A 20,782-nucleotide genomic window follows, 5' to 3' on the forward strand; every position below is an offset into this window, starting at 1 on the left:
CATTTCACCCAGAACCTTGGGTGCCCAGGGTTAGAGGTATAGCCACATTCTGTGTCCGGCTTCCAGGTTTCACCACACTGCCCACATCTGGCCATGGCCCACGGTGTCCCCTGGAATTGTGAGAAATGTCAAAGGAAGCAAGATTCTAGCAAAGGCTCCAGAGGGGAAGTGAGCCCGCAGGGACCTGGAATCATACTCCACTGCTTACTCTTATCTAAGCTTGGGTTTCTTGGTGAGAATTAGAAATGCCCTTTGTGGGAGGCTCTCCCAGGAGCTGGTTTGTTTGTTCTTAAAACACTAGGTTATTCTTGGGCAAAAATGTTTCACAAGGTCCCCAAGATAAAGCAGATAAAAAGGTGAGACAGCCAGGCTTAAGTATAAGACCTGTGGCAGGGTGGGGGCGCGGGTAGGGGCGTGGGTAGGGGCATATATTGTTCTGAGGCCTCTGGGGACAAACAATGTGATGGGGTTTGCCTCAGTTTTTAGACAATTGCTGGGGTGAGGAGCCGGGGCAGGAAGCCCAGAAAAAGCAGGGAGAGAAACAGATGTGGTATGAATAACCCCAATAGAAAGATCTTTTCACATGAACAGGAAGAGGGAGGGAATGCTACATAGATTATTCTTGGCACTTTAAATTTCTTTCCTTTTCTCCTTTCTCTCAACTCCCTCAAATGGCCTGTGCTCACTGAAAAAAACAAATTCAAAATGCCAAATAAATCTTCCTTCTTGCTGCAGAACTCCACGGGGCAGGCATTCTGTCACTGCTTGTTATGAAGTAATTCCTGTTTGCAAAATGTAATCCCCCTCCCCTTCCTTTCTCTTCAAACTCTTGCTACCATCTGCACTCCCACATAGCTGTTTTTCAAGACTTACCTATCAGATCAAGGAGAGGTCTGTCTGTGCTTTCCACTGGAGCCCAGAAAGTAAGGTTAAATGGCAAGATCAAGGACAGAGAGCCAGCCAGGGGCAGAGCAAGAGCCTGGAGGCCCTACCACCCAGGGCTCTGCTTGCTCGTTACCGCACTGCTCTCAGAAACCCTTGCTGAGACTGGAGTTCTTACAGCTTTTATTGTCACTATTAAAAATATTAATGGCCCAAGGATCCAGAGGGCCAGCGAGACTTTTCTTGAAATGCTTTCCCAGAGCTGAGGCACAACTCTGTGTGACGCATCATTAAATCCCACTGCCCGCCAACCCAGCCAAAGGTGACAGCAGTAGAATCCTACCAGCAAAGCAGAGTAAGAAGCCATCGCTTTAGCCTTAGCCTTCTGCCCCTGCTACAACCAGCTCCCCCCCTTACCAAGGGGGCCCATCACAATAGCACTCCAGTGTTGGCATCCTCATTCCCAGATATAGAAATCCTCCCTCCTCCAACTCCTCCTCCTCCTCCTCCTCCTCCTTCTCAGAGAAGCTCGGAGTTCCTTCCTGCCCTCTATTCATTGCTTTGCAATTGCTTCTTCCACATTGACCGTGGGGGCCAGTGACACCTCCTGAGGGCTGGGCTGCTTTCAAGTGCACAGGCTTCAAGTGTGACCCCCCCCCCAGGGAGTCAGAGTAGAACAGCATTTCTGGAATGCAACTGACCACAATCAGTCTTGGGTAGATTAAAGATGCTGTCTGAACCCAAGGAGTCAGGACACTCCTGGCTCACTGATGAGGAGACCCATCAATACAGTGGCACTAAGCTAGGTTTAAGCACAAATATCCAACTCACAGATTGGAGCTATATTGATGTATTGACATATCGGCAAATGTTAATTGCGATCATTCATTCTGAGATGTCTGATATCAAAGCAACTCATCCTCCGAGGCCAATCCTGGTGATGGATTCTTGAATCTTATTTGGCATTACCATGCAAAGAAGGAAACTGTACCAGGTTCTCCTGTGTATCCATAACTGACTCATCATAGGACATCTTTTAGATCAGCAGCTGTCAACCAGATCGCAACTCCTTTGGAGGTCTCATATCAGATACCCTGCATTTCAGCTATTTCCATTACGATTCATAACAGTAACAAAACTTCAGTTATGAAGTAGCAACAAAAATAATTTGTCATGATATGGGTCACCACAACACGCGGAACTGTGTTAAAGGGTTACAGCATCAGGAAGGCTGAGAACCACTGCTCTGGAGGATTGTGCTGGCTAGTTTTATGTCGACTTGACACAAGCTATAGTCTTCTGAGGAGAGAACCTGAATGGATGCCTCCTAAGATCAGGTTGTAGGCAAAACTATAGGGAATTTGGTTAATTGATGATTAATGAAGAAGGGCCCAGTCCATTTTGTGCAGAGACACCCCTAGGCTAGTGATCCTGGGTTCAGATCCAGAAAACAAACTGATCAAGCCATGGAGAGCAAGCCAGTAAGCAGCACTCCTCCATGGTCTCTGCATCAGTTCCTGCCTCCAGGTTCCTGTCCTGACTTCTTTTGGTGATGAAGAATGATGCGGAAGCATAAGCCAAACAAATGCTTTCTTTCCCCAGTTGCTTTGTGTTTCAGCACGGCTATAGCAACCCTATCTGAGACAAGGATCCAGTCCAAGTGACCCTATTGATCTGTGCCTCTGGCAATAATGTCATTCATGACAGGAAAACATGCAAAGCAAACTTTCTACACCATGAGCCAGGAAGCAAGGATATAGGGAACCACTGGGTCCCAGGAAGTAGGCATATAGGGCACCACTGGGTCCCACATTCCTCTCAAAAGCACAACTCCCAGCAACGTAAACCTTGCTCATGAGGCTGCACTTCCTGAAAATCCCCAACACCTTCTGATATTTGACCCTGGGGATCAAGTCCTCAAGTCATGGCCTTCTAGCACATACTACCCAACACACCTTCATGTTACTCATTTGTTGACAACAACAGCAAACCCAGGAGATGAAAATGTAACAGGCCATGTACACTAAAAAGACAAATGCATGGCATGGTGATGACAGGAAAGCTGAGGCAGGAGGACTGAGGCTAAAGTAAGTTTTGGTTACATAGTGAGACCCTGCCTCAAAGAGAGAGACAGCAAGAGAGGAAAGAAAGGAGAGGAAGAGGAATTTAAAAGACATAAAATCATTACGACATACACTATGACACAATCATTACGACATACACTATGACACACACTGATACAATGATATAGACACACTGATACAATGGCATAAACATTGATGCATTATACACACTGCTAGAATCACACACACACACACACACACACACGGATACAATGGTATATACATTGATACCATGATATATACATTGAAACAATACATAGGAAGGAATCTGTTTGTCATATCCTTCCCCCAAAGCCTACAACCTAGTCTAATCACAAGAAAACCTCAACTGAACTCAAACTGAGACACTTTCTCAAAGCACCCCACTAGTACTCTTCAGGACTGCCAAGAAAGCCAGGAGTAAGCAACTGTTGAAGCCAGAAGAGTCCAAGGATTCACCATGCCTGCATGTACAAAGGCCTTCTGGGTTGAATCCTGGGACACAAAAAAAAAAAAAAAAAAAAAAAAAAAGTTAAGGGACAAAACACACTAGCAAAATCTGAATAAAGCTCATGGGTAGTTAATAGCCATATACCCATATTAAACTCTCAATTTTGCCAAATATGGACTGGTTGTGTAAGATGCTATTAGAGGGGAAAGGGGGTGAGGAGAGTCATGAACTCTGTGTGTATGCTTACAAGTGCTCTGCAAGGCTACAATCACTCCAAAATAAACTTTGTTCTAAAAGGAGAGACGGACTTAATAAACATGTCAACCAATCATTTTGTGGGACATTACTTGACTCATGATCAAACAAACTACTGAGGCCAGATATGGCCACACAGGCCTGTAATCCTAGCACTCAGGAGGCGGCGGCTAGAGGAATGGAAGTTCAAGGCATCCTTGAAGCCAAAACCAAAACAGCAAACAAAAAAAATTTTAATTTATGAAATAACTGAAAATTTAAGTGTTGTACTTAAATTGAGGGACTAACCATTTTAAGTGTGTTGATGGATTCATAGTATATATAATTTACATTTTTAATTTTCTTTATTTTTGTGTGTGGTTCCAGGCAACCCAGGGCCACATACAAGCTAAGCAAGAACCCTACCATTAACCCTACCATTAAACATCTCTAGCCCCTGTAGTTATATTTTTTAAAAGAAATCTTCATTTTTTAGAAATAAAATCTAAAAAGTTTATGAATAAAATAGGTGATACAATGTCATGTATTTGTTTCAAGAGAGACACAAAAGGAAGAAGCTGGTGGCAGTGAATCATGGCGTAACAAACCATGAGGGTACACTGAAAATGAGTGATGGAGGCATAGAAGTTTTGTCATTCTCTTTTACCTTTTCCAGAATTAAAATAATTTTTGAAATTCAAAGTAGGGAGCTGAGGAGATACCTCAGAAAAGTGGTTTCCTCACAACCTGAAGTTCTAGGTTCAGGTTTCTAGAACCTACATAAAAAAAAAAAAAAAAAAAAAAACAGGAATAGCTGTAGGGGTCTGTAATCCCAGCATTAGATAGCAGAGACAAGCAGATGCTTGCAGCTCACTGACCAGCTGGTCTTGCAGAATCACTGAGCTCCAGATTCAGTGAGAGAGAATCTGCCTCTGAGCATATGATGACGAGGGTGGGCCAGCGAGGAGGCAGAGAGGGTAAGGGAGTTTGTGTGTATGCCTGATCTCTGTTCAATCCTGGGATTCCCATAAGGTGGACAACTCCCAAGAGTTGTCCTCTGACCTCTACACTTACATAGCGGCATAAACACACATGCAGTTAATAAATGATAGATGAATTAGTTAATAAGAAATAAATAAACAAATAAAATTTAAAACATAGGGTATGCTGCAACCAAGAAAGATGCTTGCAGTCCACATCTGGCCAGGTCTACGTCTGGCTTCCTCCATATGCAGTCTGCTCCACACATGTACCACACATGAACAAGTAACTACACCACAGGCATACCCAAAGAAGAAAACCCACAACCGCTAGCACTGACCACTCAGCTGTCACCCTGTCTGTTTTAACTGGCTTAGCAACTCCCTCGTGACTTCACTGGGCACCCTGTATCATCGCACCTACAGACCGGATCCGAGAGTCAAGGTCCTCTAACGCCACCCACTCACCAGAGCCTCTGAAACCTGTCAGGAGTCAACATGAACTGGACCGGAACACAGACAAGCAGGGAGGAGAGCAATGACAAATCAGGGCTTAATTTTAATGCAGATTCCTCTTCTTCCAGGGTGCAGGAGTCTTATTAAGGGAACAGCAGGAGCTGACAGGAAACTGTTTGTAAGTAGAAATAACACTTATTATAACAAGCCAGAATAGCAGGCAGATACGATTGTTTGTTTGTTAATTATATCTGGTTTTATTTTCTAATGAGAGCCGTAAGAAAGGCGGGAATCATTCTGACAGCTGCTGGAAGCCAACTTTGAAATCCTCTCAGAAAGACGGCAAGGCAATAAGCACAGTCTAGCCTAGGCAGCAAGAGGGGGTTCCCCACCCCTTTGTAGATCAGATCTGTGCGGCTTAATGATCTGTAATCCTGTGAATAGGGATCTAAATTCCCATTTAAACTGATGCCTGTGTCAACAGAAAGGGTTTCGTTCACCACTGGGGAAGTTATTGGTGGAGGTAGGCACAGAAAGCATTTGTAGTTTGCCCACATTTATGAAATATAACAGTCTTTGTCATCTGAGCACATGCCCGGAAAGCCAAAGTATATTTGCTTTTAGAGGAAAGTACGGGCCGCATTCAGATAAACTAAATAACTATACCAATAAATCAGGAAAGATAATCAAACCCTACTCTTCTTTTATAGGTTGCTTGATTGGGTTGTTTGCTTGGTTGTTTTTGAGATGGAATCTTCTGTTGTCCAAGGTGACTGGTCTTAAACTCCTGGACTTAAGGGATCCTCCTGCCTCAGCTTACTGAGTCATTGATACAATGTCATTAAAAGGGAAATGTCTGAAATTCTTAAAGACCTGAGAGCATCCTCTGGGCATGGCCTCGGCGGAAAGGACCCTCGGGAATCTTGAAGGGCTGGATCTGTTCTAAAAGTTCAGTGGTGAGATGAACAGTCCACTGGGCACTTTCTTATTCCTGTGACAAAACACCTGACCAGAGCAACTCAAGAAAGGATGAGTTTATGCTGGATCACAACTGAGTGGTGGGAAAGCAAGGTAGCAGCAAAACACTGGGCAGCTGCATGCACATTCAGAAATCAAAGACCAGCGAAAGTAGCTGCTTAGCCCTTGTTGGGGTGTGTGTGTGTGTGTGTGTGTGTGTGTGTGTGTGTGTTTCAGTCCAGAACACCAACTCATGGAATGGTAGCCCCCATATTTAGAGTGGGTCTTCCCATCTCAACCAAACCAACCAAAAATATATCCAGATGTTTGTCTCCTAGGTAATTTTAGATTATCCATCATTCATAGATGGATGGAGAGAGATGATTGATAGATAGATAGATAAATAGATAGATGAATAAAATTCTCAAAAATTGAAATTACCTTTAAATTCTTTGAGCCTCTCTCTGTTTTGTGGGAGTCTAATATAAATTTTCTTTCCACTTCCCCATTCCTTCATGTATTAAAACTGGCTATGCCTGATTTTAGTTGAATCAAAGGTTTGTTTCAATTCTCATGAGCTCAAAAACCAGCCTGGGAACTGGCTGCAAGACTGGACCAGCATAAGCATGGCACTCCTATGGCAAAAGTCTCTTCAAAGGGGACAAGTCCTGGCTACACACAGCAGTTGCCCCCAGTCCGCTGTCTGGGCTGTTTGGCAGAATAAAGGAATCTCAAGTCTTCCAGCCTCGGGAGCGAAGGAAGGAAATAGAACTCTTTATTAAATTCTTAAGTCCATGGAATTCTGGCCAACAACAGACATGCTTAATTCAAGAGGGGATGAATTATGGTAGAGCAAAAGATTGGGAACCGATTTCCTAGGGGTTGAAGTAATGGAATTTTTTATTTGAGAAATTCCCAACCCGGGACTTTTTTCTACCTTCCTTATTAGCATCCACGGCTTCAGGAGCCTGTCCTGAGGATAAGCTGTAATTTGCAGCCTTGCCCTTAGGAATTAGCGCATGATGAGATTTGGGAAGGGGGCGAACTCCGTGCGAAGGAATCTGTCTTTTCTGCTCGGGAGAGCTAAGCTAGGAAGTCCAGACAGCAAGCTGTTGTTCCTAAGAAGCTTTCTTCACTACCGCGCCTCGCAAACCCGCTCCGGTTCTCTAGAAAAGCCCTGGAGGAGGTCACGGCCGTAGTGCCCAAGGGCCGCGTGCAAGCAAAGGGTGAGCTAAGAAGAACACTTCCTGGGGCAGCGGGAGAGACGGCTCTTTCCTCCGGGGATCGAGGTCTGGTTCCCAGCACCCACACACCGGCGCACAGCCAGCCACGACTCCAGTGCCAGGCAAGCCGCTGATTTCTCAGACCTCCAGAAACACTGGGGAGGGCCAGGTTCAGGAGAAGGGAGGTGAGCTGAGCGAGCAGGGGGCCGGGGAACTGCAGCATCCGACGGTCTCTCCGGAAACCCCGCAGGCAGTGCAACGTTAGCGGCAGCTGTCCAGGACTCTGCTTCCGGCGTGGAGTGCGGATTGCCCGGATGTAAAAAGCATTCAGCGAGTGTCTCTCACGGTTAGAGCCCCAGGAGGTAGCCGCGTCCTGGTTTCCATCCATCCTGGTGACTAGCTTTTTTATTAAGTCCCTCAAACCCAGAAACATGGCCTTGCACACCACAGAAGCCAGATTCTGAGAATGTACGGGGATGGCCACAGGCTACGCACGACGCGGTATGCTAACTTAAAAAAATAATTTAAAAACTTAACATCTACTTAAAGAGGGGGTCCCAGGCAGCACGCACACCGCTCAGTCGTGTCCTAACGTCCTCGTGAGCCCTAATACGCTCATGCTCATTTTCTCTTAGAGATTTTTGTTTTAGCATTGTCTTTTTACTTACGTTCAAGTGTCTCCCCCCCCCCCCCTTGGGTAAGGTGGTCTATGCTCTTGCTGTTTATTGATTTTTCTCAGTAATATGCAGAAGTTCGGGCAGGTGCCCCTGGCCTTACCTCTGATAGGTAGCTAGGCTCTGCTTGCTTTCCTGTGGCATGGTGTTAGATTAGCCCATAATACCTGTCTTAGTTAGGGTTTTATTGCTGTGAAGAGGCAGCATGGCCACAGCAACTATTTATTTATTTATGTATTTATGTCTTTATTTACATCCGGATTGCAGCTTCCTCTCCCTCCTCTCCTCCCAGTCCCTCCCTCTTACCTCACCTTCTCTCCCCAACCCACACATCTCCAGGCTTCTCTTTCTCCTCAGAAAAGAGGAGCCCTCCCATGGATATCAACTCTCCTTGGCATATCACATTGCAGAAGGACTAGGCGCATTTTCTCTCTAATTGGGGCTACCTTACAGTTTAGTGCATTGTCGTCATGGGAGGAAGCATGGCAGTGCGCGGGCAGACAGAAGGAGCCAAGAGTTCTACACCTTGATGCACAGGCAGCAGGAGGCTGAGTGCCACACCCGGCACGGCTTGAGCATGTAAGACCTCAAAGCCCATCCCACAGTGACACACCTCCTCCAACAAGCAATTGCCACTCCTTGTGGGCCAGTCATTCAAACACGAGTTTATGGGGGCCATTCCCATTCAAGCCTTAAGTGTGGAGCCTAAGAAATGGAATGGACATTACATCAACATACTGACTTTAAGTTTTTGTTTAAAGTCTGCTGTCTCCATCTTGAAATTCTATTTTTCTTTCTTCTTTTTTAAGAGGATAATAGGTGAACACAGGAGTGTGTGTGTGTGTGTGTGTGTGTGCGGGTGGGTGTGCGCGCGCGATCTAGGGTGAACTCTACTACTGAGCTACACCCCAGCCCTCATCGTGATTTTATTTCCGGGGATAACGAGAGGAGAACTAGGGTCTGAGCGCACACTCCATGGGCTACACTGACAGCACTAGAAAGTCTTCGGGCAGTTTAAAGTTTTATTTGTGTTGTGTATATGTGTATTGAGATGGGGGGGGAGGTGTCTGAGAGGACCTGAAGAAGGTTCCACTCGGATCCCCTGGAGCTGAAATTAAAGGAGCTTTTTCCAGCTGCATAGCACAGCCTTACGTTGAATTGAATTCCGGTCCTCTGAAAGGACAGCAAGTGCTCTTAAGTGCTGAGTCCTCTCCATATCCCTGGCCTTTGAAATTCTTAATAATGAGAGAATCGTTTTCATTCTGTAGAGCCCCTCAAATTATGTAGCTATGCTATTAGGTGAAATGGGGTATACGTGATCTGGATTGCATTAATCTACTTCTTTTATATTTTAGGCTGTCAATAAAATTATCCAAGAAAATTAGAGCGAGGAACTGGGCATGGGTGGTGTATGCTTTTAATCTTAGCACTTGCAGGGAGAGGCATGAACAGCCCTGGCTGCACAGCTGATTTGAGCCCATCCTAGGCTGCTTAAGACCCTGTCTCAGAAAAAAAAATGATGAAAAGAACAAAAACTTTTTAGAAAGAAAACAATTTTTAGACATTTGTGTGTGTGTGTGTACATGTTTGTGTGTGAGTGCAGTACCCAAAGAGGCCAGAAGAGGGCACTAGATTCCTGGAGTTAGGGTTAGAAACAGTTGTGAGTTACGCAGCAGCACGGGTCCTGGGAATTGAACTCTGGTCTTCTTCAAGAGCTGTACATGTGCTCACCTGCTGAGCCATCTCTCCAGACCTAGGAAAAAAATTTTTAAACAAATACTTTTTGGCAAATGGCAGGACATGAGTGTTGATCAGATGGTACTCCAATTGCTAGGTAAGGTTGGCAGAGCTTCTCTTTATAGAATATCACAGTAAGATGGTGAGAGACACAGTAATTACTAAAAAGTGCACTAAGGAAAGTGTGTGTGCCTGTGTGTTTGTGCGTGCACTGGTACATGTGTGTTGAAGCGTGCACACGGAAGCCAGTGGATAGCCTCAGCTGCTCTTCAGGGCACCTGTCGACTTGTTTTGTTTTGGCAGTTTCTCACATGCCTGGTAGGCTAGGCTGCAAGCCCCAGGATCTACTTGGCCCCCCAGACCTAGGATTACAGACTGGTCCACCGGTTCTCGCTTTCTCTCACCTGGGTTCTAGGAATGAAAAGGAGGTCCTTGTTCTTGCAAGGCAAGTGCTTTCCCAACAGAGCTACTGCCCCTGTCCTATGCCAAACTATTTTAATCGTCTGGCTCTTTCAGTGCGAGGACCTATTCATTCTTAACCATAATTCTCATTAAACAATTCAACATAAGGTAAGTGTGTGGCTGCTTCAGTTCATGCTTGCCATAACTGTGCTAAGATCATAGTCATTGTCATAATGGAAAGCAAACATTCGTTGAACACTGAATAGGTGCCTGGGGGTAACTCAGGGACATGTGCAAAGTGTTGGGTTCAATATCTAGTAACAGTTTCAAAGAAAGAAAAGAAGGGAGGGAGGGAGGAATAAAGATCAGATGTGGGTAAAAGATTCTTGCCAGACTCTGGGATTTCAGAGATGGAACAGTAGGGTCAGGGCAAGAGTTTGGGCGGGCTCTACACCTGACCTGGAGACATGTCACACACGGACACCTGGGCCGACTATATCCATGTAAATGAATGAGATACAGAAACATGCACATACAAATAGCAAAAGAGAAAGATCTCAGTTAAGAGGTTAAAGGCGTAGAAAGAAAATGCAGGAATTCGATGAGTAGGGACGCTCAGGAACCCAAAAGTCCAAATCTACACGACCCCTACACTCCTCTGTTGTTACTAGGAGAGGGTGTGACCATGATGGAGCCTTCACCAATGGGATTAGTGCCCTCAGAGCGGGCGGCCTAGAGAGGTGTTTTGCCCTCTCCTCTTTTACCCTGAGAGAACACAGCACGAGCATGCCATCGCCTAAGTGAAAAAGTAAAACTTCGGTAGCCACCAGATCTGCCAATGCCTTGATCTTGGACTTCTCACTCGCCAGACCTGGGAGAAACAGATGTCCACTGTTCGCAAACCACCCCCCAGTCTGCGGTGGCTTATTACAGCGGCCCGAATAGATATCATCCCAACGTGAGCCCGAAGCACCAGCGGCAAGCATCGCTGCAGAGTCCATGCACACAGAGCCGAGATGGTTAGTGTGGACAGCTAATTGGGCTCAGAATAACCACGGAAACACATTCTGGGCATTGGTGAAGGAGTTTCTGGATGCGGTTGAGGTGAGAGAGCCATCCTGAGTGTGGGTAGCACCATGACCTGGGCAGTCTAAGAAGGAATAAAAAAGAGAAAGAACACTCCCTCCCCCCCCTTCCTGTGACCTGCTGCCTCAGGTTAATGTACACCATCCCATGGGAAGCTATGTCAGCCGAAGGAGACTCGGTGCTGCAGACATCGCTCCGTGGTCACACGCTGACCAAAACGGAGGCTGCGGAAGGGGACGAGTGGACGTTCTCGCTGTCACGCAGCTCGGGCTCAGAGAAGCGGGCCACACTCATGTGACTTGGACCTCAACAGCGAGGCTCCAGCCCTCCCTCGCTGACAACTGAGAGACAGAGACACGCTGGGAAAGATGAACAAATAGAATTCTCTTCTAATTATTGATGAGGACGCTTTAAAAATAAAAAAGTATCAATCAATGAGGTCAAAGAGAGGCAGAACCACAAGGGGAGAATTTAGCTTAGGGTGAGGCTTCTGGTGTTTACTCACTGGCTATCTGGAGCCCTACAGAATTCCCAATCCTATTTCCTCAGGGTGACATTCACTAAAGTTAATGTGAGGCCACTTGCAAAGAGGCACAGGATATATTTACCTTACTTTTAAGCGACCCCGATATTTACAATGTAAACAAACATAAATCACTGAAAAACTCTTGACTTTATAAAATGTCTCACCACAAGATGGCCTTGAAAACCTAACTCCCAAAGTAAGAGCTTAGGCAGGATCTGACTACAGAAAAGAATTTATATGCAGTATCTGCTCTGTGAAGTCAGGTAGCCTTGCAGCTTGATCCAAAATCATAAATAAAGCAAACAGTCATCCTTCACTGGCATTATTCAATTGAGAAATCTGGGAGGACCATCGAAAGCACAATCTCCCTGTCACTGCCTCTATTATTAGCCTGAAGCTGGCCGGCTTCCTACATGTTGACAGAGCCGCTCTCCTGAGGAAAGAAAGAGATAGCACGTACCCCCACCATCATTTCTTTAGCTCATTAAACATCAGTCAAGGCCGGTTGTCTACACAGTCTACTGGCACAGCAGGAAGAATCCGAAGCGGTGCCCTGGCAGGATTTTCGGGAACGTTCCAGAATGGAGTACTCGGAGGATGACTTGTGAACACTTACAAATTAAGGGAAATCAATCAGTCCGCCTCAGGTTGCTAAGAAAAATACTGTGATGTATGACTGGTTTTCTGCAGCTACTGTTACTAGTATCGGTGAGAAATTCCACAGACGAAACCTCATGTTCACTGAAGTCATTGAGTCCTCTTAGATACAGTGGGGGAAATGTGGGTTCAGTGAAAAGGTTGCTACGTGGACTTGTGGATTTTTGAATGGCCATCAGAAACGGCTGGTGAATCAAGAGAGAATCAAGACATGGCTTATAAGGCACACATATAAAACTTTTACCCTGGGGCTGGAAAGATGGTTCAGTGGTTAAGAGCAATTGCCAAACCCATGCTCGGTTCCCAAAACCCTCATGTGGCATCTCACAACCACCTGTAACTCCAGTGCCAGGGGATCTAGCTCCCTCTCCTGGACTCCACGGGTGCCTACATACATGTGCACATTCCTGCACGCAGGCATGCACACTTAAATAAGAGCAGAATCTTACATTTTACGTTTTTAATTACATTATATTTATTTCTCAGCGTGTGTGTCTTTGTGTGTGTTGCCTGTGTGTGTGTGTGTGTGTGTGTGTGTGCCCGAACATGCGTGCGCCCATGTGAGTGTCATGCCATGAGTGTGGAGGTCACAGTACTGTCAGCAACAAGCAGCAAGTGCTTTCACCAGCTGAACCATCTCACTGGCCAAGATTCATCTCACTGAACAAGATTTCGTAAAGACAACATCTGGCTCGATGGAAACTCTATATCAGCGATCTAAGAGTTTTGATTGGCTCCAAGTTTGATGAATGCCCTTGACAAAATACACATCTTAAAAAGTGGAGCCTACAAGCCAAGAGATTCTCAGCAATTAACAGCTAATTTGCTCTTCGGCTATCAAGGATTTTTTATCTCCTTTATATCCCTCTGGATTTTTTACAAATTCTCTATAATGTTATTTTAATGAAAACAAAATACTATTTTTAGTATTTGAAAATATTTGAATGACTGTCTTCTGAAAGTTGGAGCAGGGTATTTCTTACCATTTTAAAGGCATGAACTAGAAAAAAAAGCCTTAGTACACCAGGAGAAAACTGTAGGATAAAAATTTAGCTCGTAGAATGTGAATTTCAGTGCCTGGAAGTGTTTGCATGACTGTTGGCTAACTACAGAGGAGTCACAGGATAGCAAGGGGGGAATTAGCTATTTCCTTCTGCTTACATGACTTACTCCATCATTTCACCACCCATAAAAGGAGAATGAGCATGGTGGCGTTTATCTGTGGGCTTTGCTAACATCTAAATGGAGACACTCATATAAAACCATGGGAAAATAAATCAGCTGTGATCAATAAACTTTTCAAAGGGAGACACTAAGGATTGCACCCACTGCCTCGTACATTTTACATAAACATTCAGTGACTGCACTACATCTCCAGAATTAATAAGGATTATTAATTAGAATGGCATCCCCTTAGGTCCAACAAGATGACTCGTGGGTAAAGAGGCTGTCACCAAGTCTGACCGTCTGAATTTGATCCCTGGTACCCATGTGATAAAAGAGGAGCACGAACTTTTCACAGGTTGCTCTCTCTCTCGTTCTCTCTCTCTTTCTCTGTGTGTGTGTGTGTGTGAATGTCTGTCTGTCTGTCTCCTTTCTCCTCTTTCACCCCTCCCCTGTCTCTCCTCTCTCCTCTCTCTTTCTCTCTCCTCTCTCTCTCCTCTCTTTCATCTGTCCTCTCTCCCCCCTCTCTCCTTTCTCCTCTCTCTCTCTTTCTCTCATTTCTCCTCTCTGCCTCTTCTCTCTCCCCTCTCTTGTCTTTCTCTCCCTTCTTCTCTCTCCTCTCTCTCTCTGTGTACATATACATACATATATATATATATATATACATATATATCCTCACCCACAGCCCCCAACATCCAGAAATAGACTCTCAGTGGGTGCCTGAAACCATAGAACCAAACCCTAGAACTAAATGTGTATTTTGCCCTGTGGCTGTTACATTTGCAGGCTGAGGTGCAACTGAGAATTAGCATTATGCCCCCCTTGCCATGATTTCATGCATGGAATATTTGTTCTTAGCACAGTTTTTAGCAACTTCAATGCACTCCCCTCCCCCATTTTTTTCTGTGGAGACCTTTTACCTCTTTGCACCCTTCAACACCTCTGAGTTGCCAGTGTCAGTACTCTCCCCCTTGGGTGTCTTCATTAAGTAAAATAGAAATTACTTGAAAACCTGTGCAAGACAGCGCACTAAGTGACCAATAAGGGGGTAAGAGACAAGGGTGGATGGACGGATGGATGGAATGATTCAGTTCTTGGGGGATTTCCAAAGCCTGCACTTATCTGTAGACTCCTGATAACATCAAAATTATTGCATGAGAGAGAAATATATTACAAAGAAGGAAAGGCCCAGGGAGTCCTAGAACCTCATAGGTGTCACTACTTATGACAGAAGTACCAGAAAGTGTGCCCGGCAGAGGCGCTGGAAACGGAAATCTGTCTATCACGTGAAGACCTGGCTCCCGATCCAGGACAGGCACGAGTGACACAGATAAAAAGGAGAAGGGCCCGGTGGATGAGCTAGTCAGCAAGGTGCTCGCCATACCAGAATGAAGGCTTGAATCCAGACCTGACATCAACCCCTGGCTTCCAGGTGCACATACACACATGGACGCACACCCACACGCATACAAAAAGAAAAGGAGGTGGAGAAACTGCGGAAAACAAGTCTGTGTTCATTTTCATCCATTCACCCGCACAACAAACTCACTTCGTGAGCACCTACAAGTGTCCTAGGCACTACGCCACCTTGAGGCACAGACACCCAGGTACAGCCCTTGCCCCATGGAGCCCGCATTCTGCAGGAAATAGATTTCTGAGCAACTAATTATACCGATAAATATAAAATCACAGCTTTACTCAGCCCAAGGAGGAAGACCTGTCTAGGGTGATGTGGTAGAGGTTTGCCCTGCTCAGAGATGTCAAGGCAAACAGCCCCGAATGAGACACATCAGAACTGAGATTGCGAGAAGGGTGGAGTGTACAAGAGAAAGGACGGTCTGGGACAGGGTAATCGGTAAGAGGAAGAATGCTAAGAAAAAAAAAAAGATCTAAAGAAAGCCAAGAAGCTGGACTTGAGAGCTGGTTGAAGAGTCGCTCTATGCATGGATAAAGCTGAATGGAGAGGGTCTTGGTGTCAGGATAAGCAATATTAATCTCATTTTTCCTTTTTAGTTTTTTTGTTTGTTTGTTTGTTTTTGTTTTTTGTTTTTTTGTGACAAGGTGTGCCTAGATAGTCCTGGCTGTCCTGGAACTCACTGTCTAGACCAGGCTGGCCTCGAACTCACAGAGATCCACCTGCGTCTGGCTTTCGAATGCTGCAATTAAGACAGATGTGCACACATGTTAAACATTTCAGCTAGGACGGGGGAGTAGAGCCTGCCTGAGGCTGGTGGTAGCGCTGCGGAAAACAGGAACATGAAGAAGGTGGTGTTTTAGATGCCTCCAGGGAGGGACGCCAGGAACTCTGCCAGTAATGTGGACTAAAGCTCAGCCGCGAGACTTGACCTAGGGAAACACGTGAAAGGATAGGCTAGATGAGAGGAGCACCTTAAACCCAGCCTTGATTGTTTTAATTTTATTTAGTTGGGAAGAATACGCGAAAGCAAGGCTGGGGAGATACGTCAGTAAGCTACGCCTCCCTTACAAGCACATGGACCTGAGTTTTATCCCTAAAGCATGTCAAAAAAAAAAAAAAAATGCTGAGCATGGTGGCATGAATTTATAATCCCAGGATTTAGAAGACAGAGAGAGGCAGATCCTAAGGCTCGCTGGCCAGGCAGCCTGGCAGCCTTGGCAAGTTTTAGGCCAGTGAGACATTCTGTGTAAAAATAATAGGTGGAAGGCATCCAAAGAACAATGACCCCTGTGGTTGTCTTCTGACTTACACAAACACACACACACACACACACACACACACACACCATACATACCTATGCATCTGAATCAACATACACACGAACACACATTCCACACATACAAGGAATAAGATAATACTGCAGAGCGACAGCAAATGAGCAATCCGAGAGAATGAAAGAAACTAGAAGAGTGGGCATCACTAAAATCAAGAAAAAGACATCATTTAGCATTTAGGTGTGTAGCTCCGTGGTCCATGGGTGGGGCCCTGGGTTAGCTCCTCAGCCAGCTCTGAAGTTTAACAAAGAAAAACAGCAGTATCTGAAGAGAGATGCTCAGTGGTGACACCCACTGTGGGGGAGGGAGGGCAGGGAGGTGGGGGAGGAAGGAATGGGTGGTAGGGATGTCTAGGAAGGTAGGTGATTCTCCCTCAAGCTGTTAAGCAAATACGGCTAGCAGTACATGCATTCTTTCTAGAAGTTTCTATGCTCATTTGAGAGGAAGACACTTGGGGTGGCGTGGTCCCTACCCACACCAAACCGTGCCCAGTGTGTGCTTGCGAAGAGAGAGTGCTCAGGGTTGGCTGTTCACACCCCCTCAAGCAACTCAGGAAAGCCTTCCCTGCCCTGCCCTCCCTTCAGTAAACTTTGTATACTTTGTAAACTTCACAAACTCTCAAGGCCAGAAAGTGGCCAGGCCCCCTCCTGAGGAGCGCCAGCAGCCCAGCCCTGCCCCCCAAGCCTGCCCTAAGGGCTCTAACAGTCATTTTCTAATGGCTGTTACTGTCATTACCAGCCCTGAGGAGAGAGAGTGCCCAGACCCTAACCTACCAAGAAAAATCTCACCAACCCCTGGACAGGAAAACCCATGAATAGCTGAGCCTCCCCTCCCCCAGCTCAGGACTTGAACTCCCACAGATCATCACGCTGAAGTGCTCTGCCCTGGGCAGTTCGCTCCCTAAGAAACCTTACAAAAGTCCAGCCACTGTTCAGTTCCCTGCTGAAGCAACCACTCCTGGATTCGTCCCTCCAAACCGTGGATTTGTCCCTCCCAATACATCTCTTTTATGAGATTTGCTACCTGGTATGACTCTGTCCTCAGAAGGAGCCAAAAAGCAATAAAGGGAAGTGGGAAGTGTAACTCTGAAGAAGAGGAGAGCAAACCAGAGCTGTTACACTGTAGCGCTCCAGCAGGGGCTATAGATATCCTCCCTCAGGGCTGCAGCACCTCGGCTGAAGAGGCTTCCTCTCAGAGCTGTGTGGTTCCTGGGCTCTCTCTCCATCTGAGCAGGAACACGGACACTCAGTACAGTGATGGAGAAAGACTGGAAGAACTGAAGGTCCAGGGCTCTTCCTTCCCACCGAGGACATGAGGCAGACAGAATTGCCAGGTCTTAGTAATCACATACACGGAGAACTTCATGGATGGGAAGAAATACTGGTAGAGCATGGAGCAGCTGGGTTTAAAGTCAGCCCCAGACTTAGAGTCCCAAGCAAAGTATCTGTGAAAAGTTGGTAAGAAACTGGAAGAAACCCTAAGTCGGTCTCTGAAATAGGATCCTGGCCCCAAACCGAACTTGCAGGAGTCCCTGTGCAAGCCTTCTTGGATCTCTTTCGAACTAAAATCCAGACCATTTTCTGTGGCATGCTTCTTCAGGCCAAGCTATTTCCTTTCCCTGAGGTGCTTTGTAAATGAGTCTGAATGGCAGCCCTGACCATGACTCATCTCAACCAGCAGGCAGAACGTGGAGGCCACAGGGATCCAAGTTTCTGATCTAAGAGTGTAGAATACTTGCGTGGCAGGAGACCATCATTTGAGGCCCAGCGGACACCCACCCACTCCAAGCCTTTTTGAAGTCACAGCAGGGAAGGCAATCAGCTTCATTCTGAGCTTCTGCTGGGCCTGGTCTCTGTGTAGGTGGCTTCTGCAGACATTATATTACTCAGTCCCGAATTGTTGCAAGACCAGAGCCTCTACCCTGGGTAGGAGGAACGGATCTTGCTGTTTTGCTGAATGCTCTGGGCTCTCCAGTGTAAAGCCCAGGCAAACCAGACCTGTCTAGGCCATGATGAGGTTGAGAGTTGGAGGTACAAGAGAATGTGACCACCTCCTCACGTCTGCTACCAACCCAATAGCAGCTGAGAGTTTGTATTATAATCTGTTCAACTTTCCTTTTTCCTAAACTGTACTCCAGACAAGAATTAGTGCTCATTGCCTAATTACAACAAAATATGCAAATGACCTCTACTAATTTGAAAGGTACCAGTGAAAGGATTTACTGAGTCTTTTCCAAAGATCTCATGTATTATTCTCTTTCGAGCCAACACCACCAACTCCCAGTCGCCATCCTTGAATGAGAATGTCCTACACAGGCTTAGGTATTTGGCTACTTGATCCCAGTTGGTGGCACTGTTTGGGGAGGTTTGGAAGGTGGTTTTAAGAGTAAAAACTTTACCTTGCCAGTTCATTAAGAACAAGGACCACAGCACTTTGAAAACAAATTACAGTGTGAGGACTGAATAAGGGCCGAAGAGACAGCTTGGTAGTAGAGAGCCCTTACTTTTCTTCCAGAAGACCAGCCTTATTCTCCTAGCACCCAGATATGGAGGCTCACAAGTACCTGTAACTCCAGTTCCGAGGAATCTGATACATTCTCTGGCCTCCTTGGTATACTTACACATACAGGCACATACCCACACATAGGCGCACACACACATACGTTTCTTTTTAAGAACTATTGAATGATGTTGAGAACTAACAATAGCCTGAGGAGAACACATACTTTCCTGAGGTGAGTGAAATTACCTGTGGAATGCATTTAGTCAACAAGGGGAGTCAGTGTCTGCACATTTGCGCTGTTGGTAAAAGTGATGGTGTTCATTCAGCTCTGCTGCCATACCTGACATTCAGTGCCTGCTTCTCAAGCAGAGGCCTGGGAGGCATGGTCCTCTTTAACAGACACACAGCATTGTCCGTTCCCGGGAATAATGCTTAGTAAGGAAGTCGTGGGGAGGAAAAAGTTGATATAAACATATCCTGTGTTTACTCCAGTCACTCGGTGGGCATGTGTCAATGCCTGCAAAGCTAAGGCACTGTAGGAGAGCGCTGAGACACGAGGGTGAGCAAGACAGAGACTCACAGCACTCACACAGGTGACAGCACTAGCATGTGGTGGCACCGTGGCAGCACCCTGCCAGGCACTACACCAGAGAGGGGACCTTCCCTTGAGTTCAGAAAGTGTGCCTTGACCAAAAAGACATATTTACGTTTCATATTCAGGCATCAATTCTGCACAAAAATACCACTAAGTCACCAATATTCATAGAAAAAAATGTATTAGTACCAGAAATAATATTGGACCAGCTTAGGAGCTGTAGAATTGGCTGTATCGCTCACTGTGTATGAGATGTTTTTAGCTGACTTTGAAACGTTTAGCTGGCTTTTGAGGCTTGTATTTCTTTGCAGAATAATTGTTGTTAAGTTTTCTGGCTCTCAGATGGTTAATCTAGGAATAAAATCAGGAAATGGTTCAACTCATTATGAAAAAAAAAAAAGGATAGCCTAGCGATTACTGATTTTACCCATCCTGGAGCTATTTGCTCCATTTTCTAAATTATATATGGTGGAATTTCAGAGTATGATTCTTTAGTTGGTAATAGTATAGCAATGTTATCTTTCTTAGTTTTGAAAATTATCCCTTAGTTATATACATGCCAACATTAAGAGACTTGTGTTCCGGTAAAGGTGGGTCGCCGCGGTTGCTAGGGCAGCGGTGGCAAAATGTTGGCTACCCGGGCTCTTAGCTTAATCGGCAAGAGAGCCATTTCCGCTTCCGGGTGTGTTTGAGCACACGGCAGTGTGGTGAAGAGTGTAGACTATGCTCTTCCTAATTATGTCGATCGGCGTGGCTGCCCCTTGCCTGATGTGGCCTATGCCAAGCTGCTGTCTGCCAGCCAGAAGGCCCTGAAGGAGGAGACCGAGTGGAGCGGCCTGTCCAGGGATGAGACAATCAGATGTACCGCACCCAGTTTAATGAGAGCTTCGCTAAGATGACCGGGGCCACCTATGCGTGGAAGACTGTTGTGGGCGTGGCCGTGCTCCTCATTGGCCTCGCTGCTCTGGTTTAGATTTGGGGAAGAGCTATGTGTATGGCCCCATCCCTCATCCCTTTGATCGTGACGGAGTGACCACCCAGACCAAGCGGATGCTAGCCACGAAAGCCAACCCCATTCAGTGGGGCTACAAAAGAACGAGTGGAAAAAATGAGACCTCTCTGCTTGCCAACTCCCTACCCCCACTCGGCATGCTGGAAGCTGCCGTGTCCCACGGTCCATGCTAATAAACAACCAGTTTATGTGAAGAAAAAAAAAAAATTAAGAGACTTGAGGAATGCATGTAGGAGATGTGATATTCATGGCAGGATATTTCTGTACATGTTTTACAAGTTTTCAAAAAATTTTAAATTAGTTCAGAGCAAGAAGTAAATAAGTATATGTACATAGATAGAAGTTGACTTGATAGTTAAATTTTTATGAATTCAGCAATACTCTGAGAAGT

At 45.8% G+C, this 20,782-nt stretch overlaps 1 pseudogene; it reads left to right on the forward strand.

Moving 5' to 3' along the window:
- Positions 1-20,005: 20,005 nt before the first annotated feature.
- On the forward strand, positions 20,006-20,564 carry LOC110550240 (cytochrome c oxidase subunit 4 isoform 1, mitochondrial-like; annotated as a pseudogene).
- Positions 20,565-20,782: the final 218 nt, after the last annotated feature.

This window comes from Meriones unguiculatus, chromosome 1 (assembly GCF_030254825.1).
Source record: "Meriones unguiculatus strain TT.TT164.6M chromosome 1, Bangor_MerUng_6.1, whole genome shotgun sequence".
NCBI lineage: Eukaryota > Metazoa > Chordata > Mammalia > Rodentia > Muridae > Meriones > Meriones unguiculatus.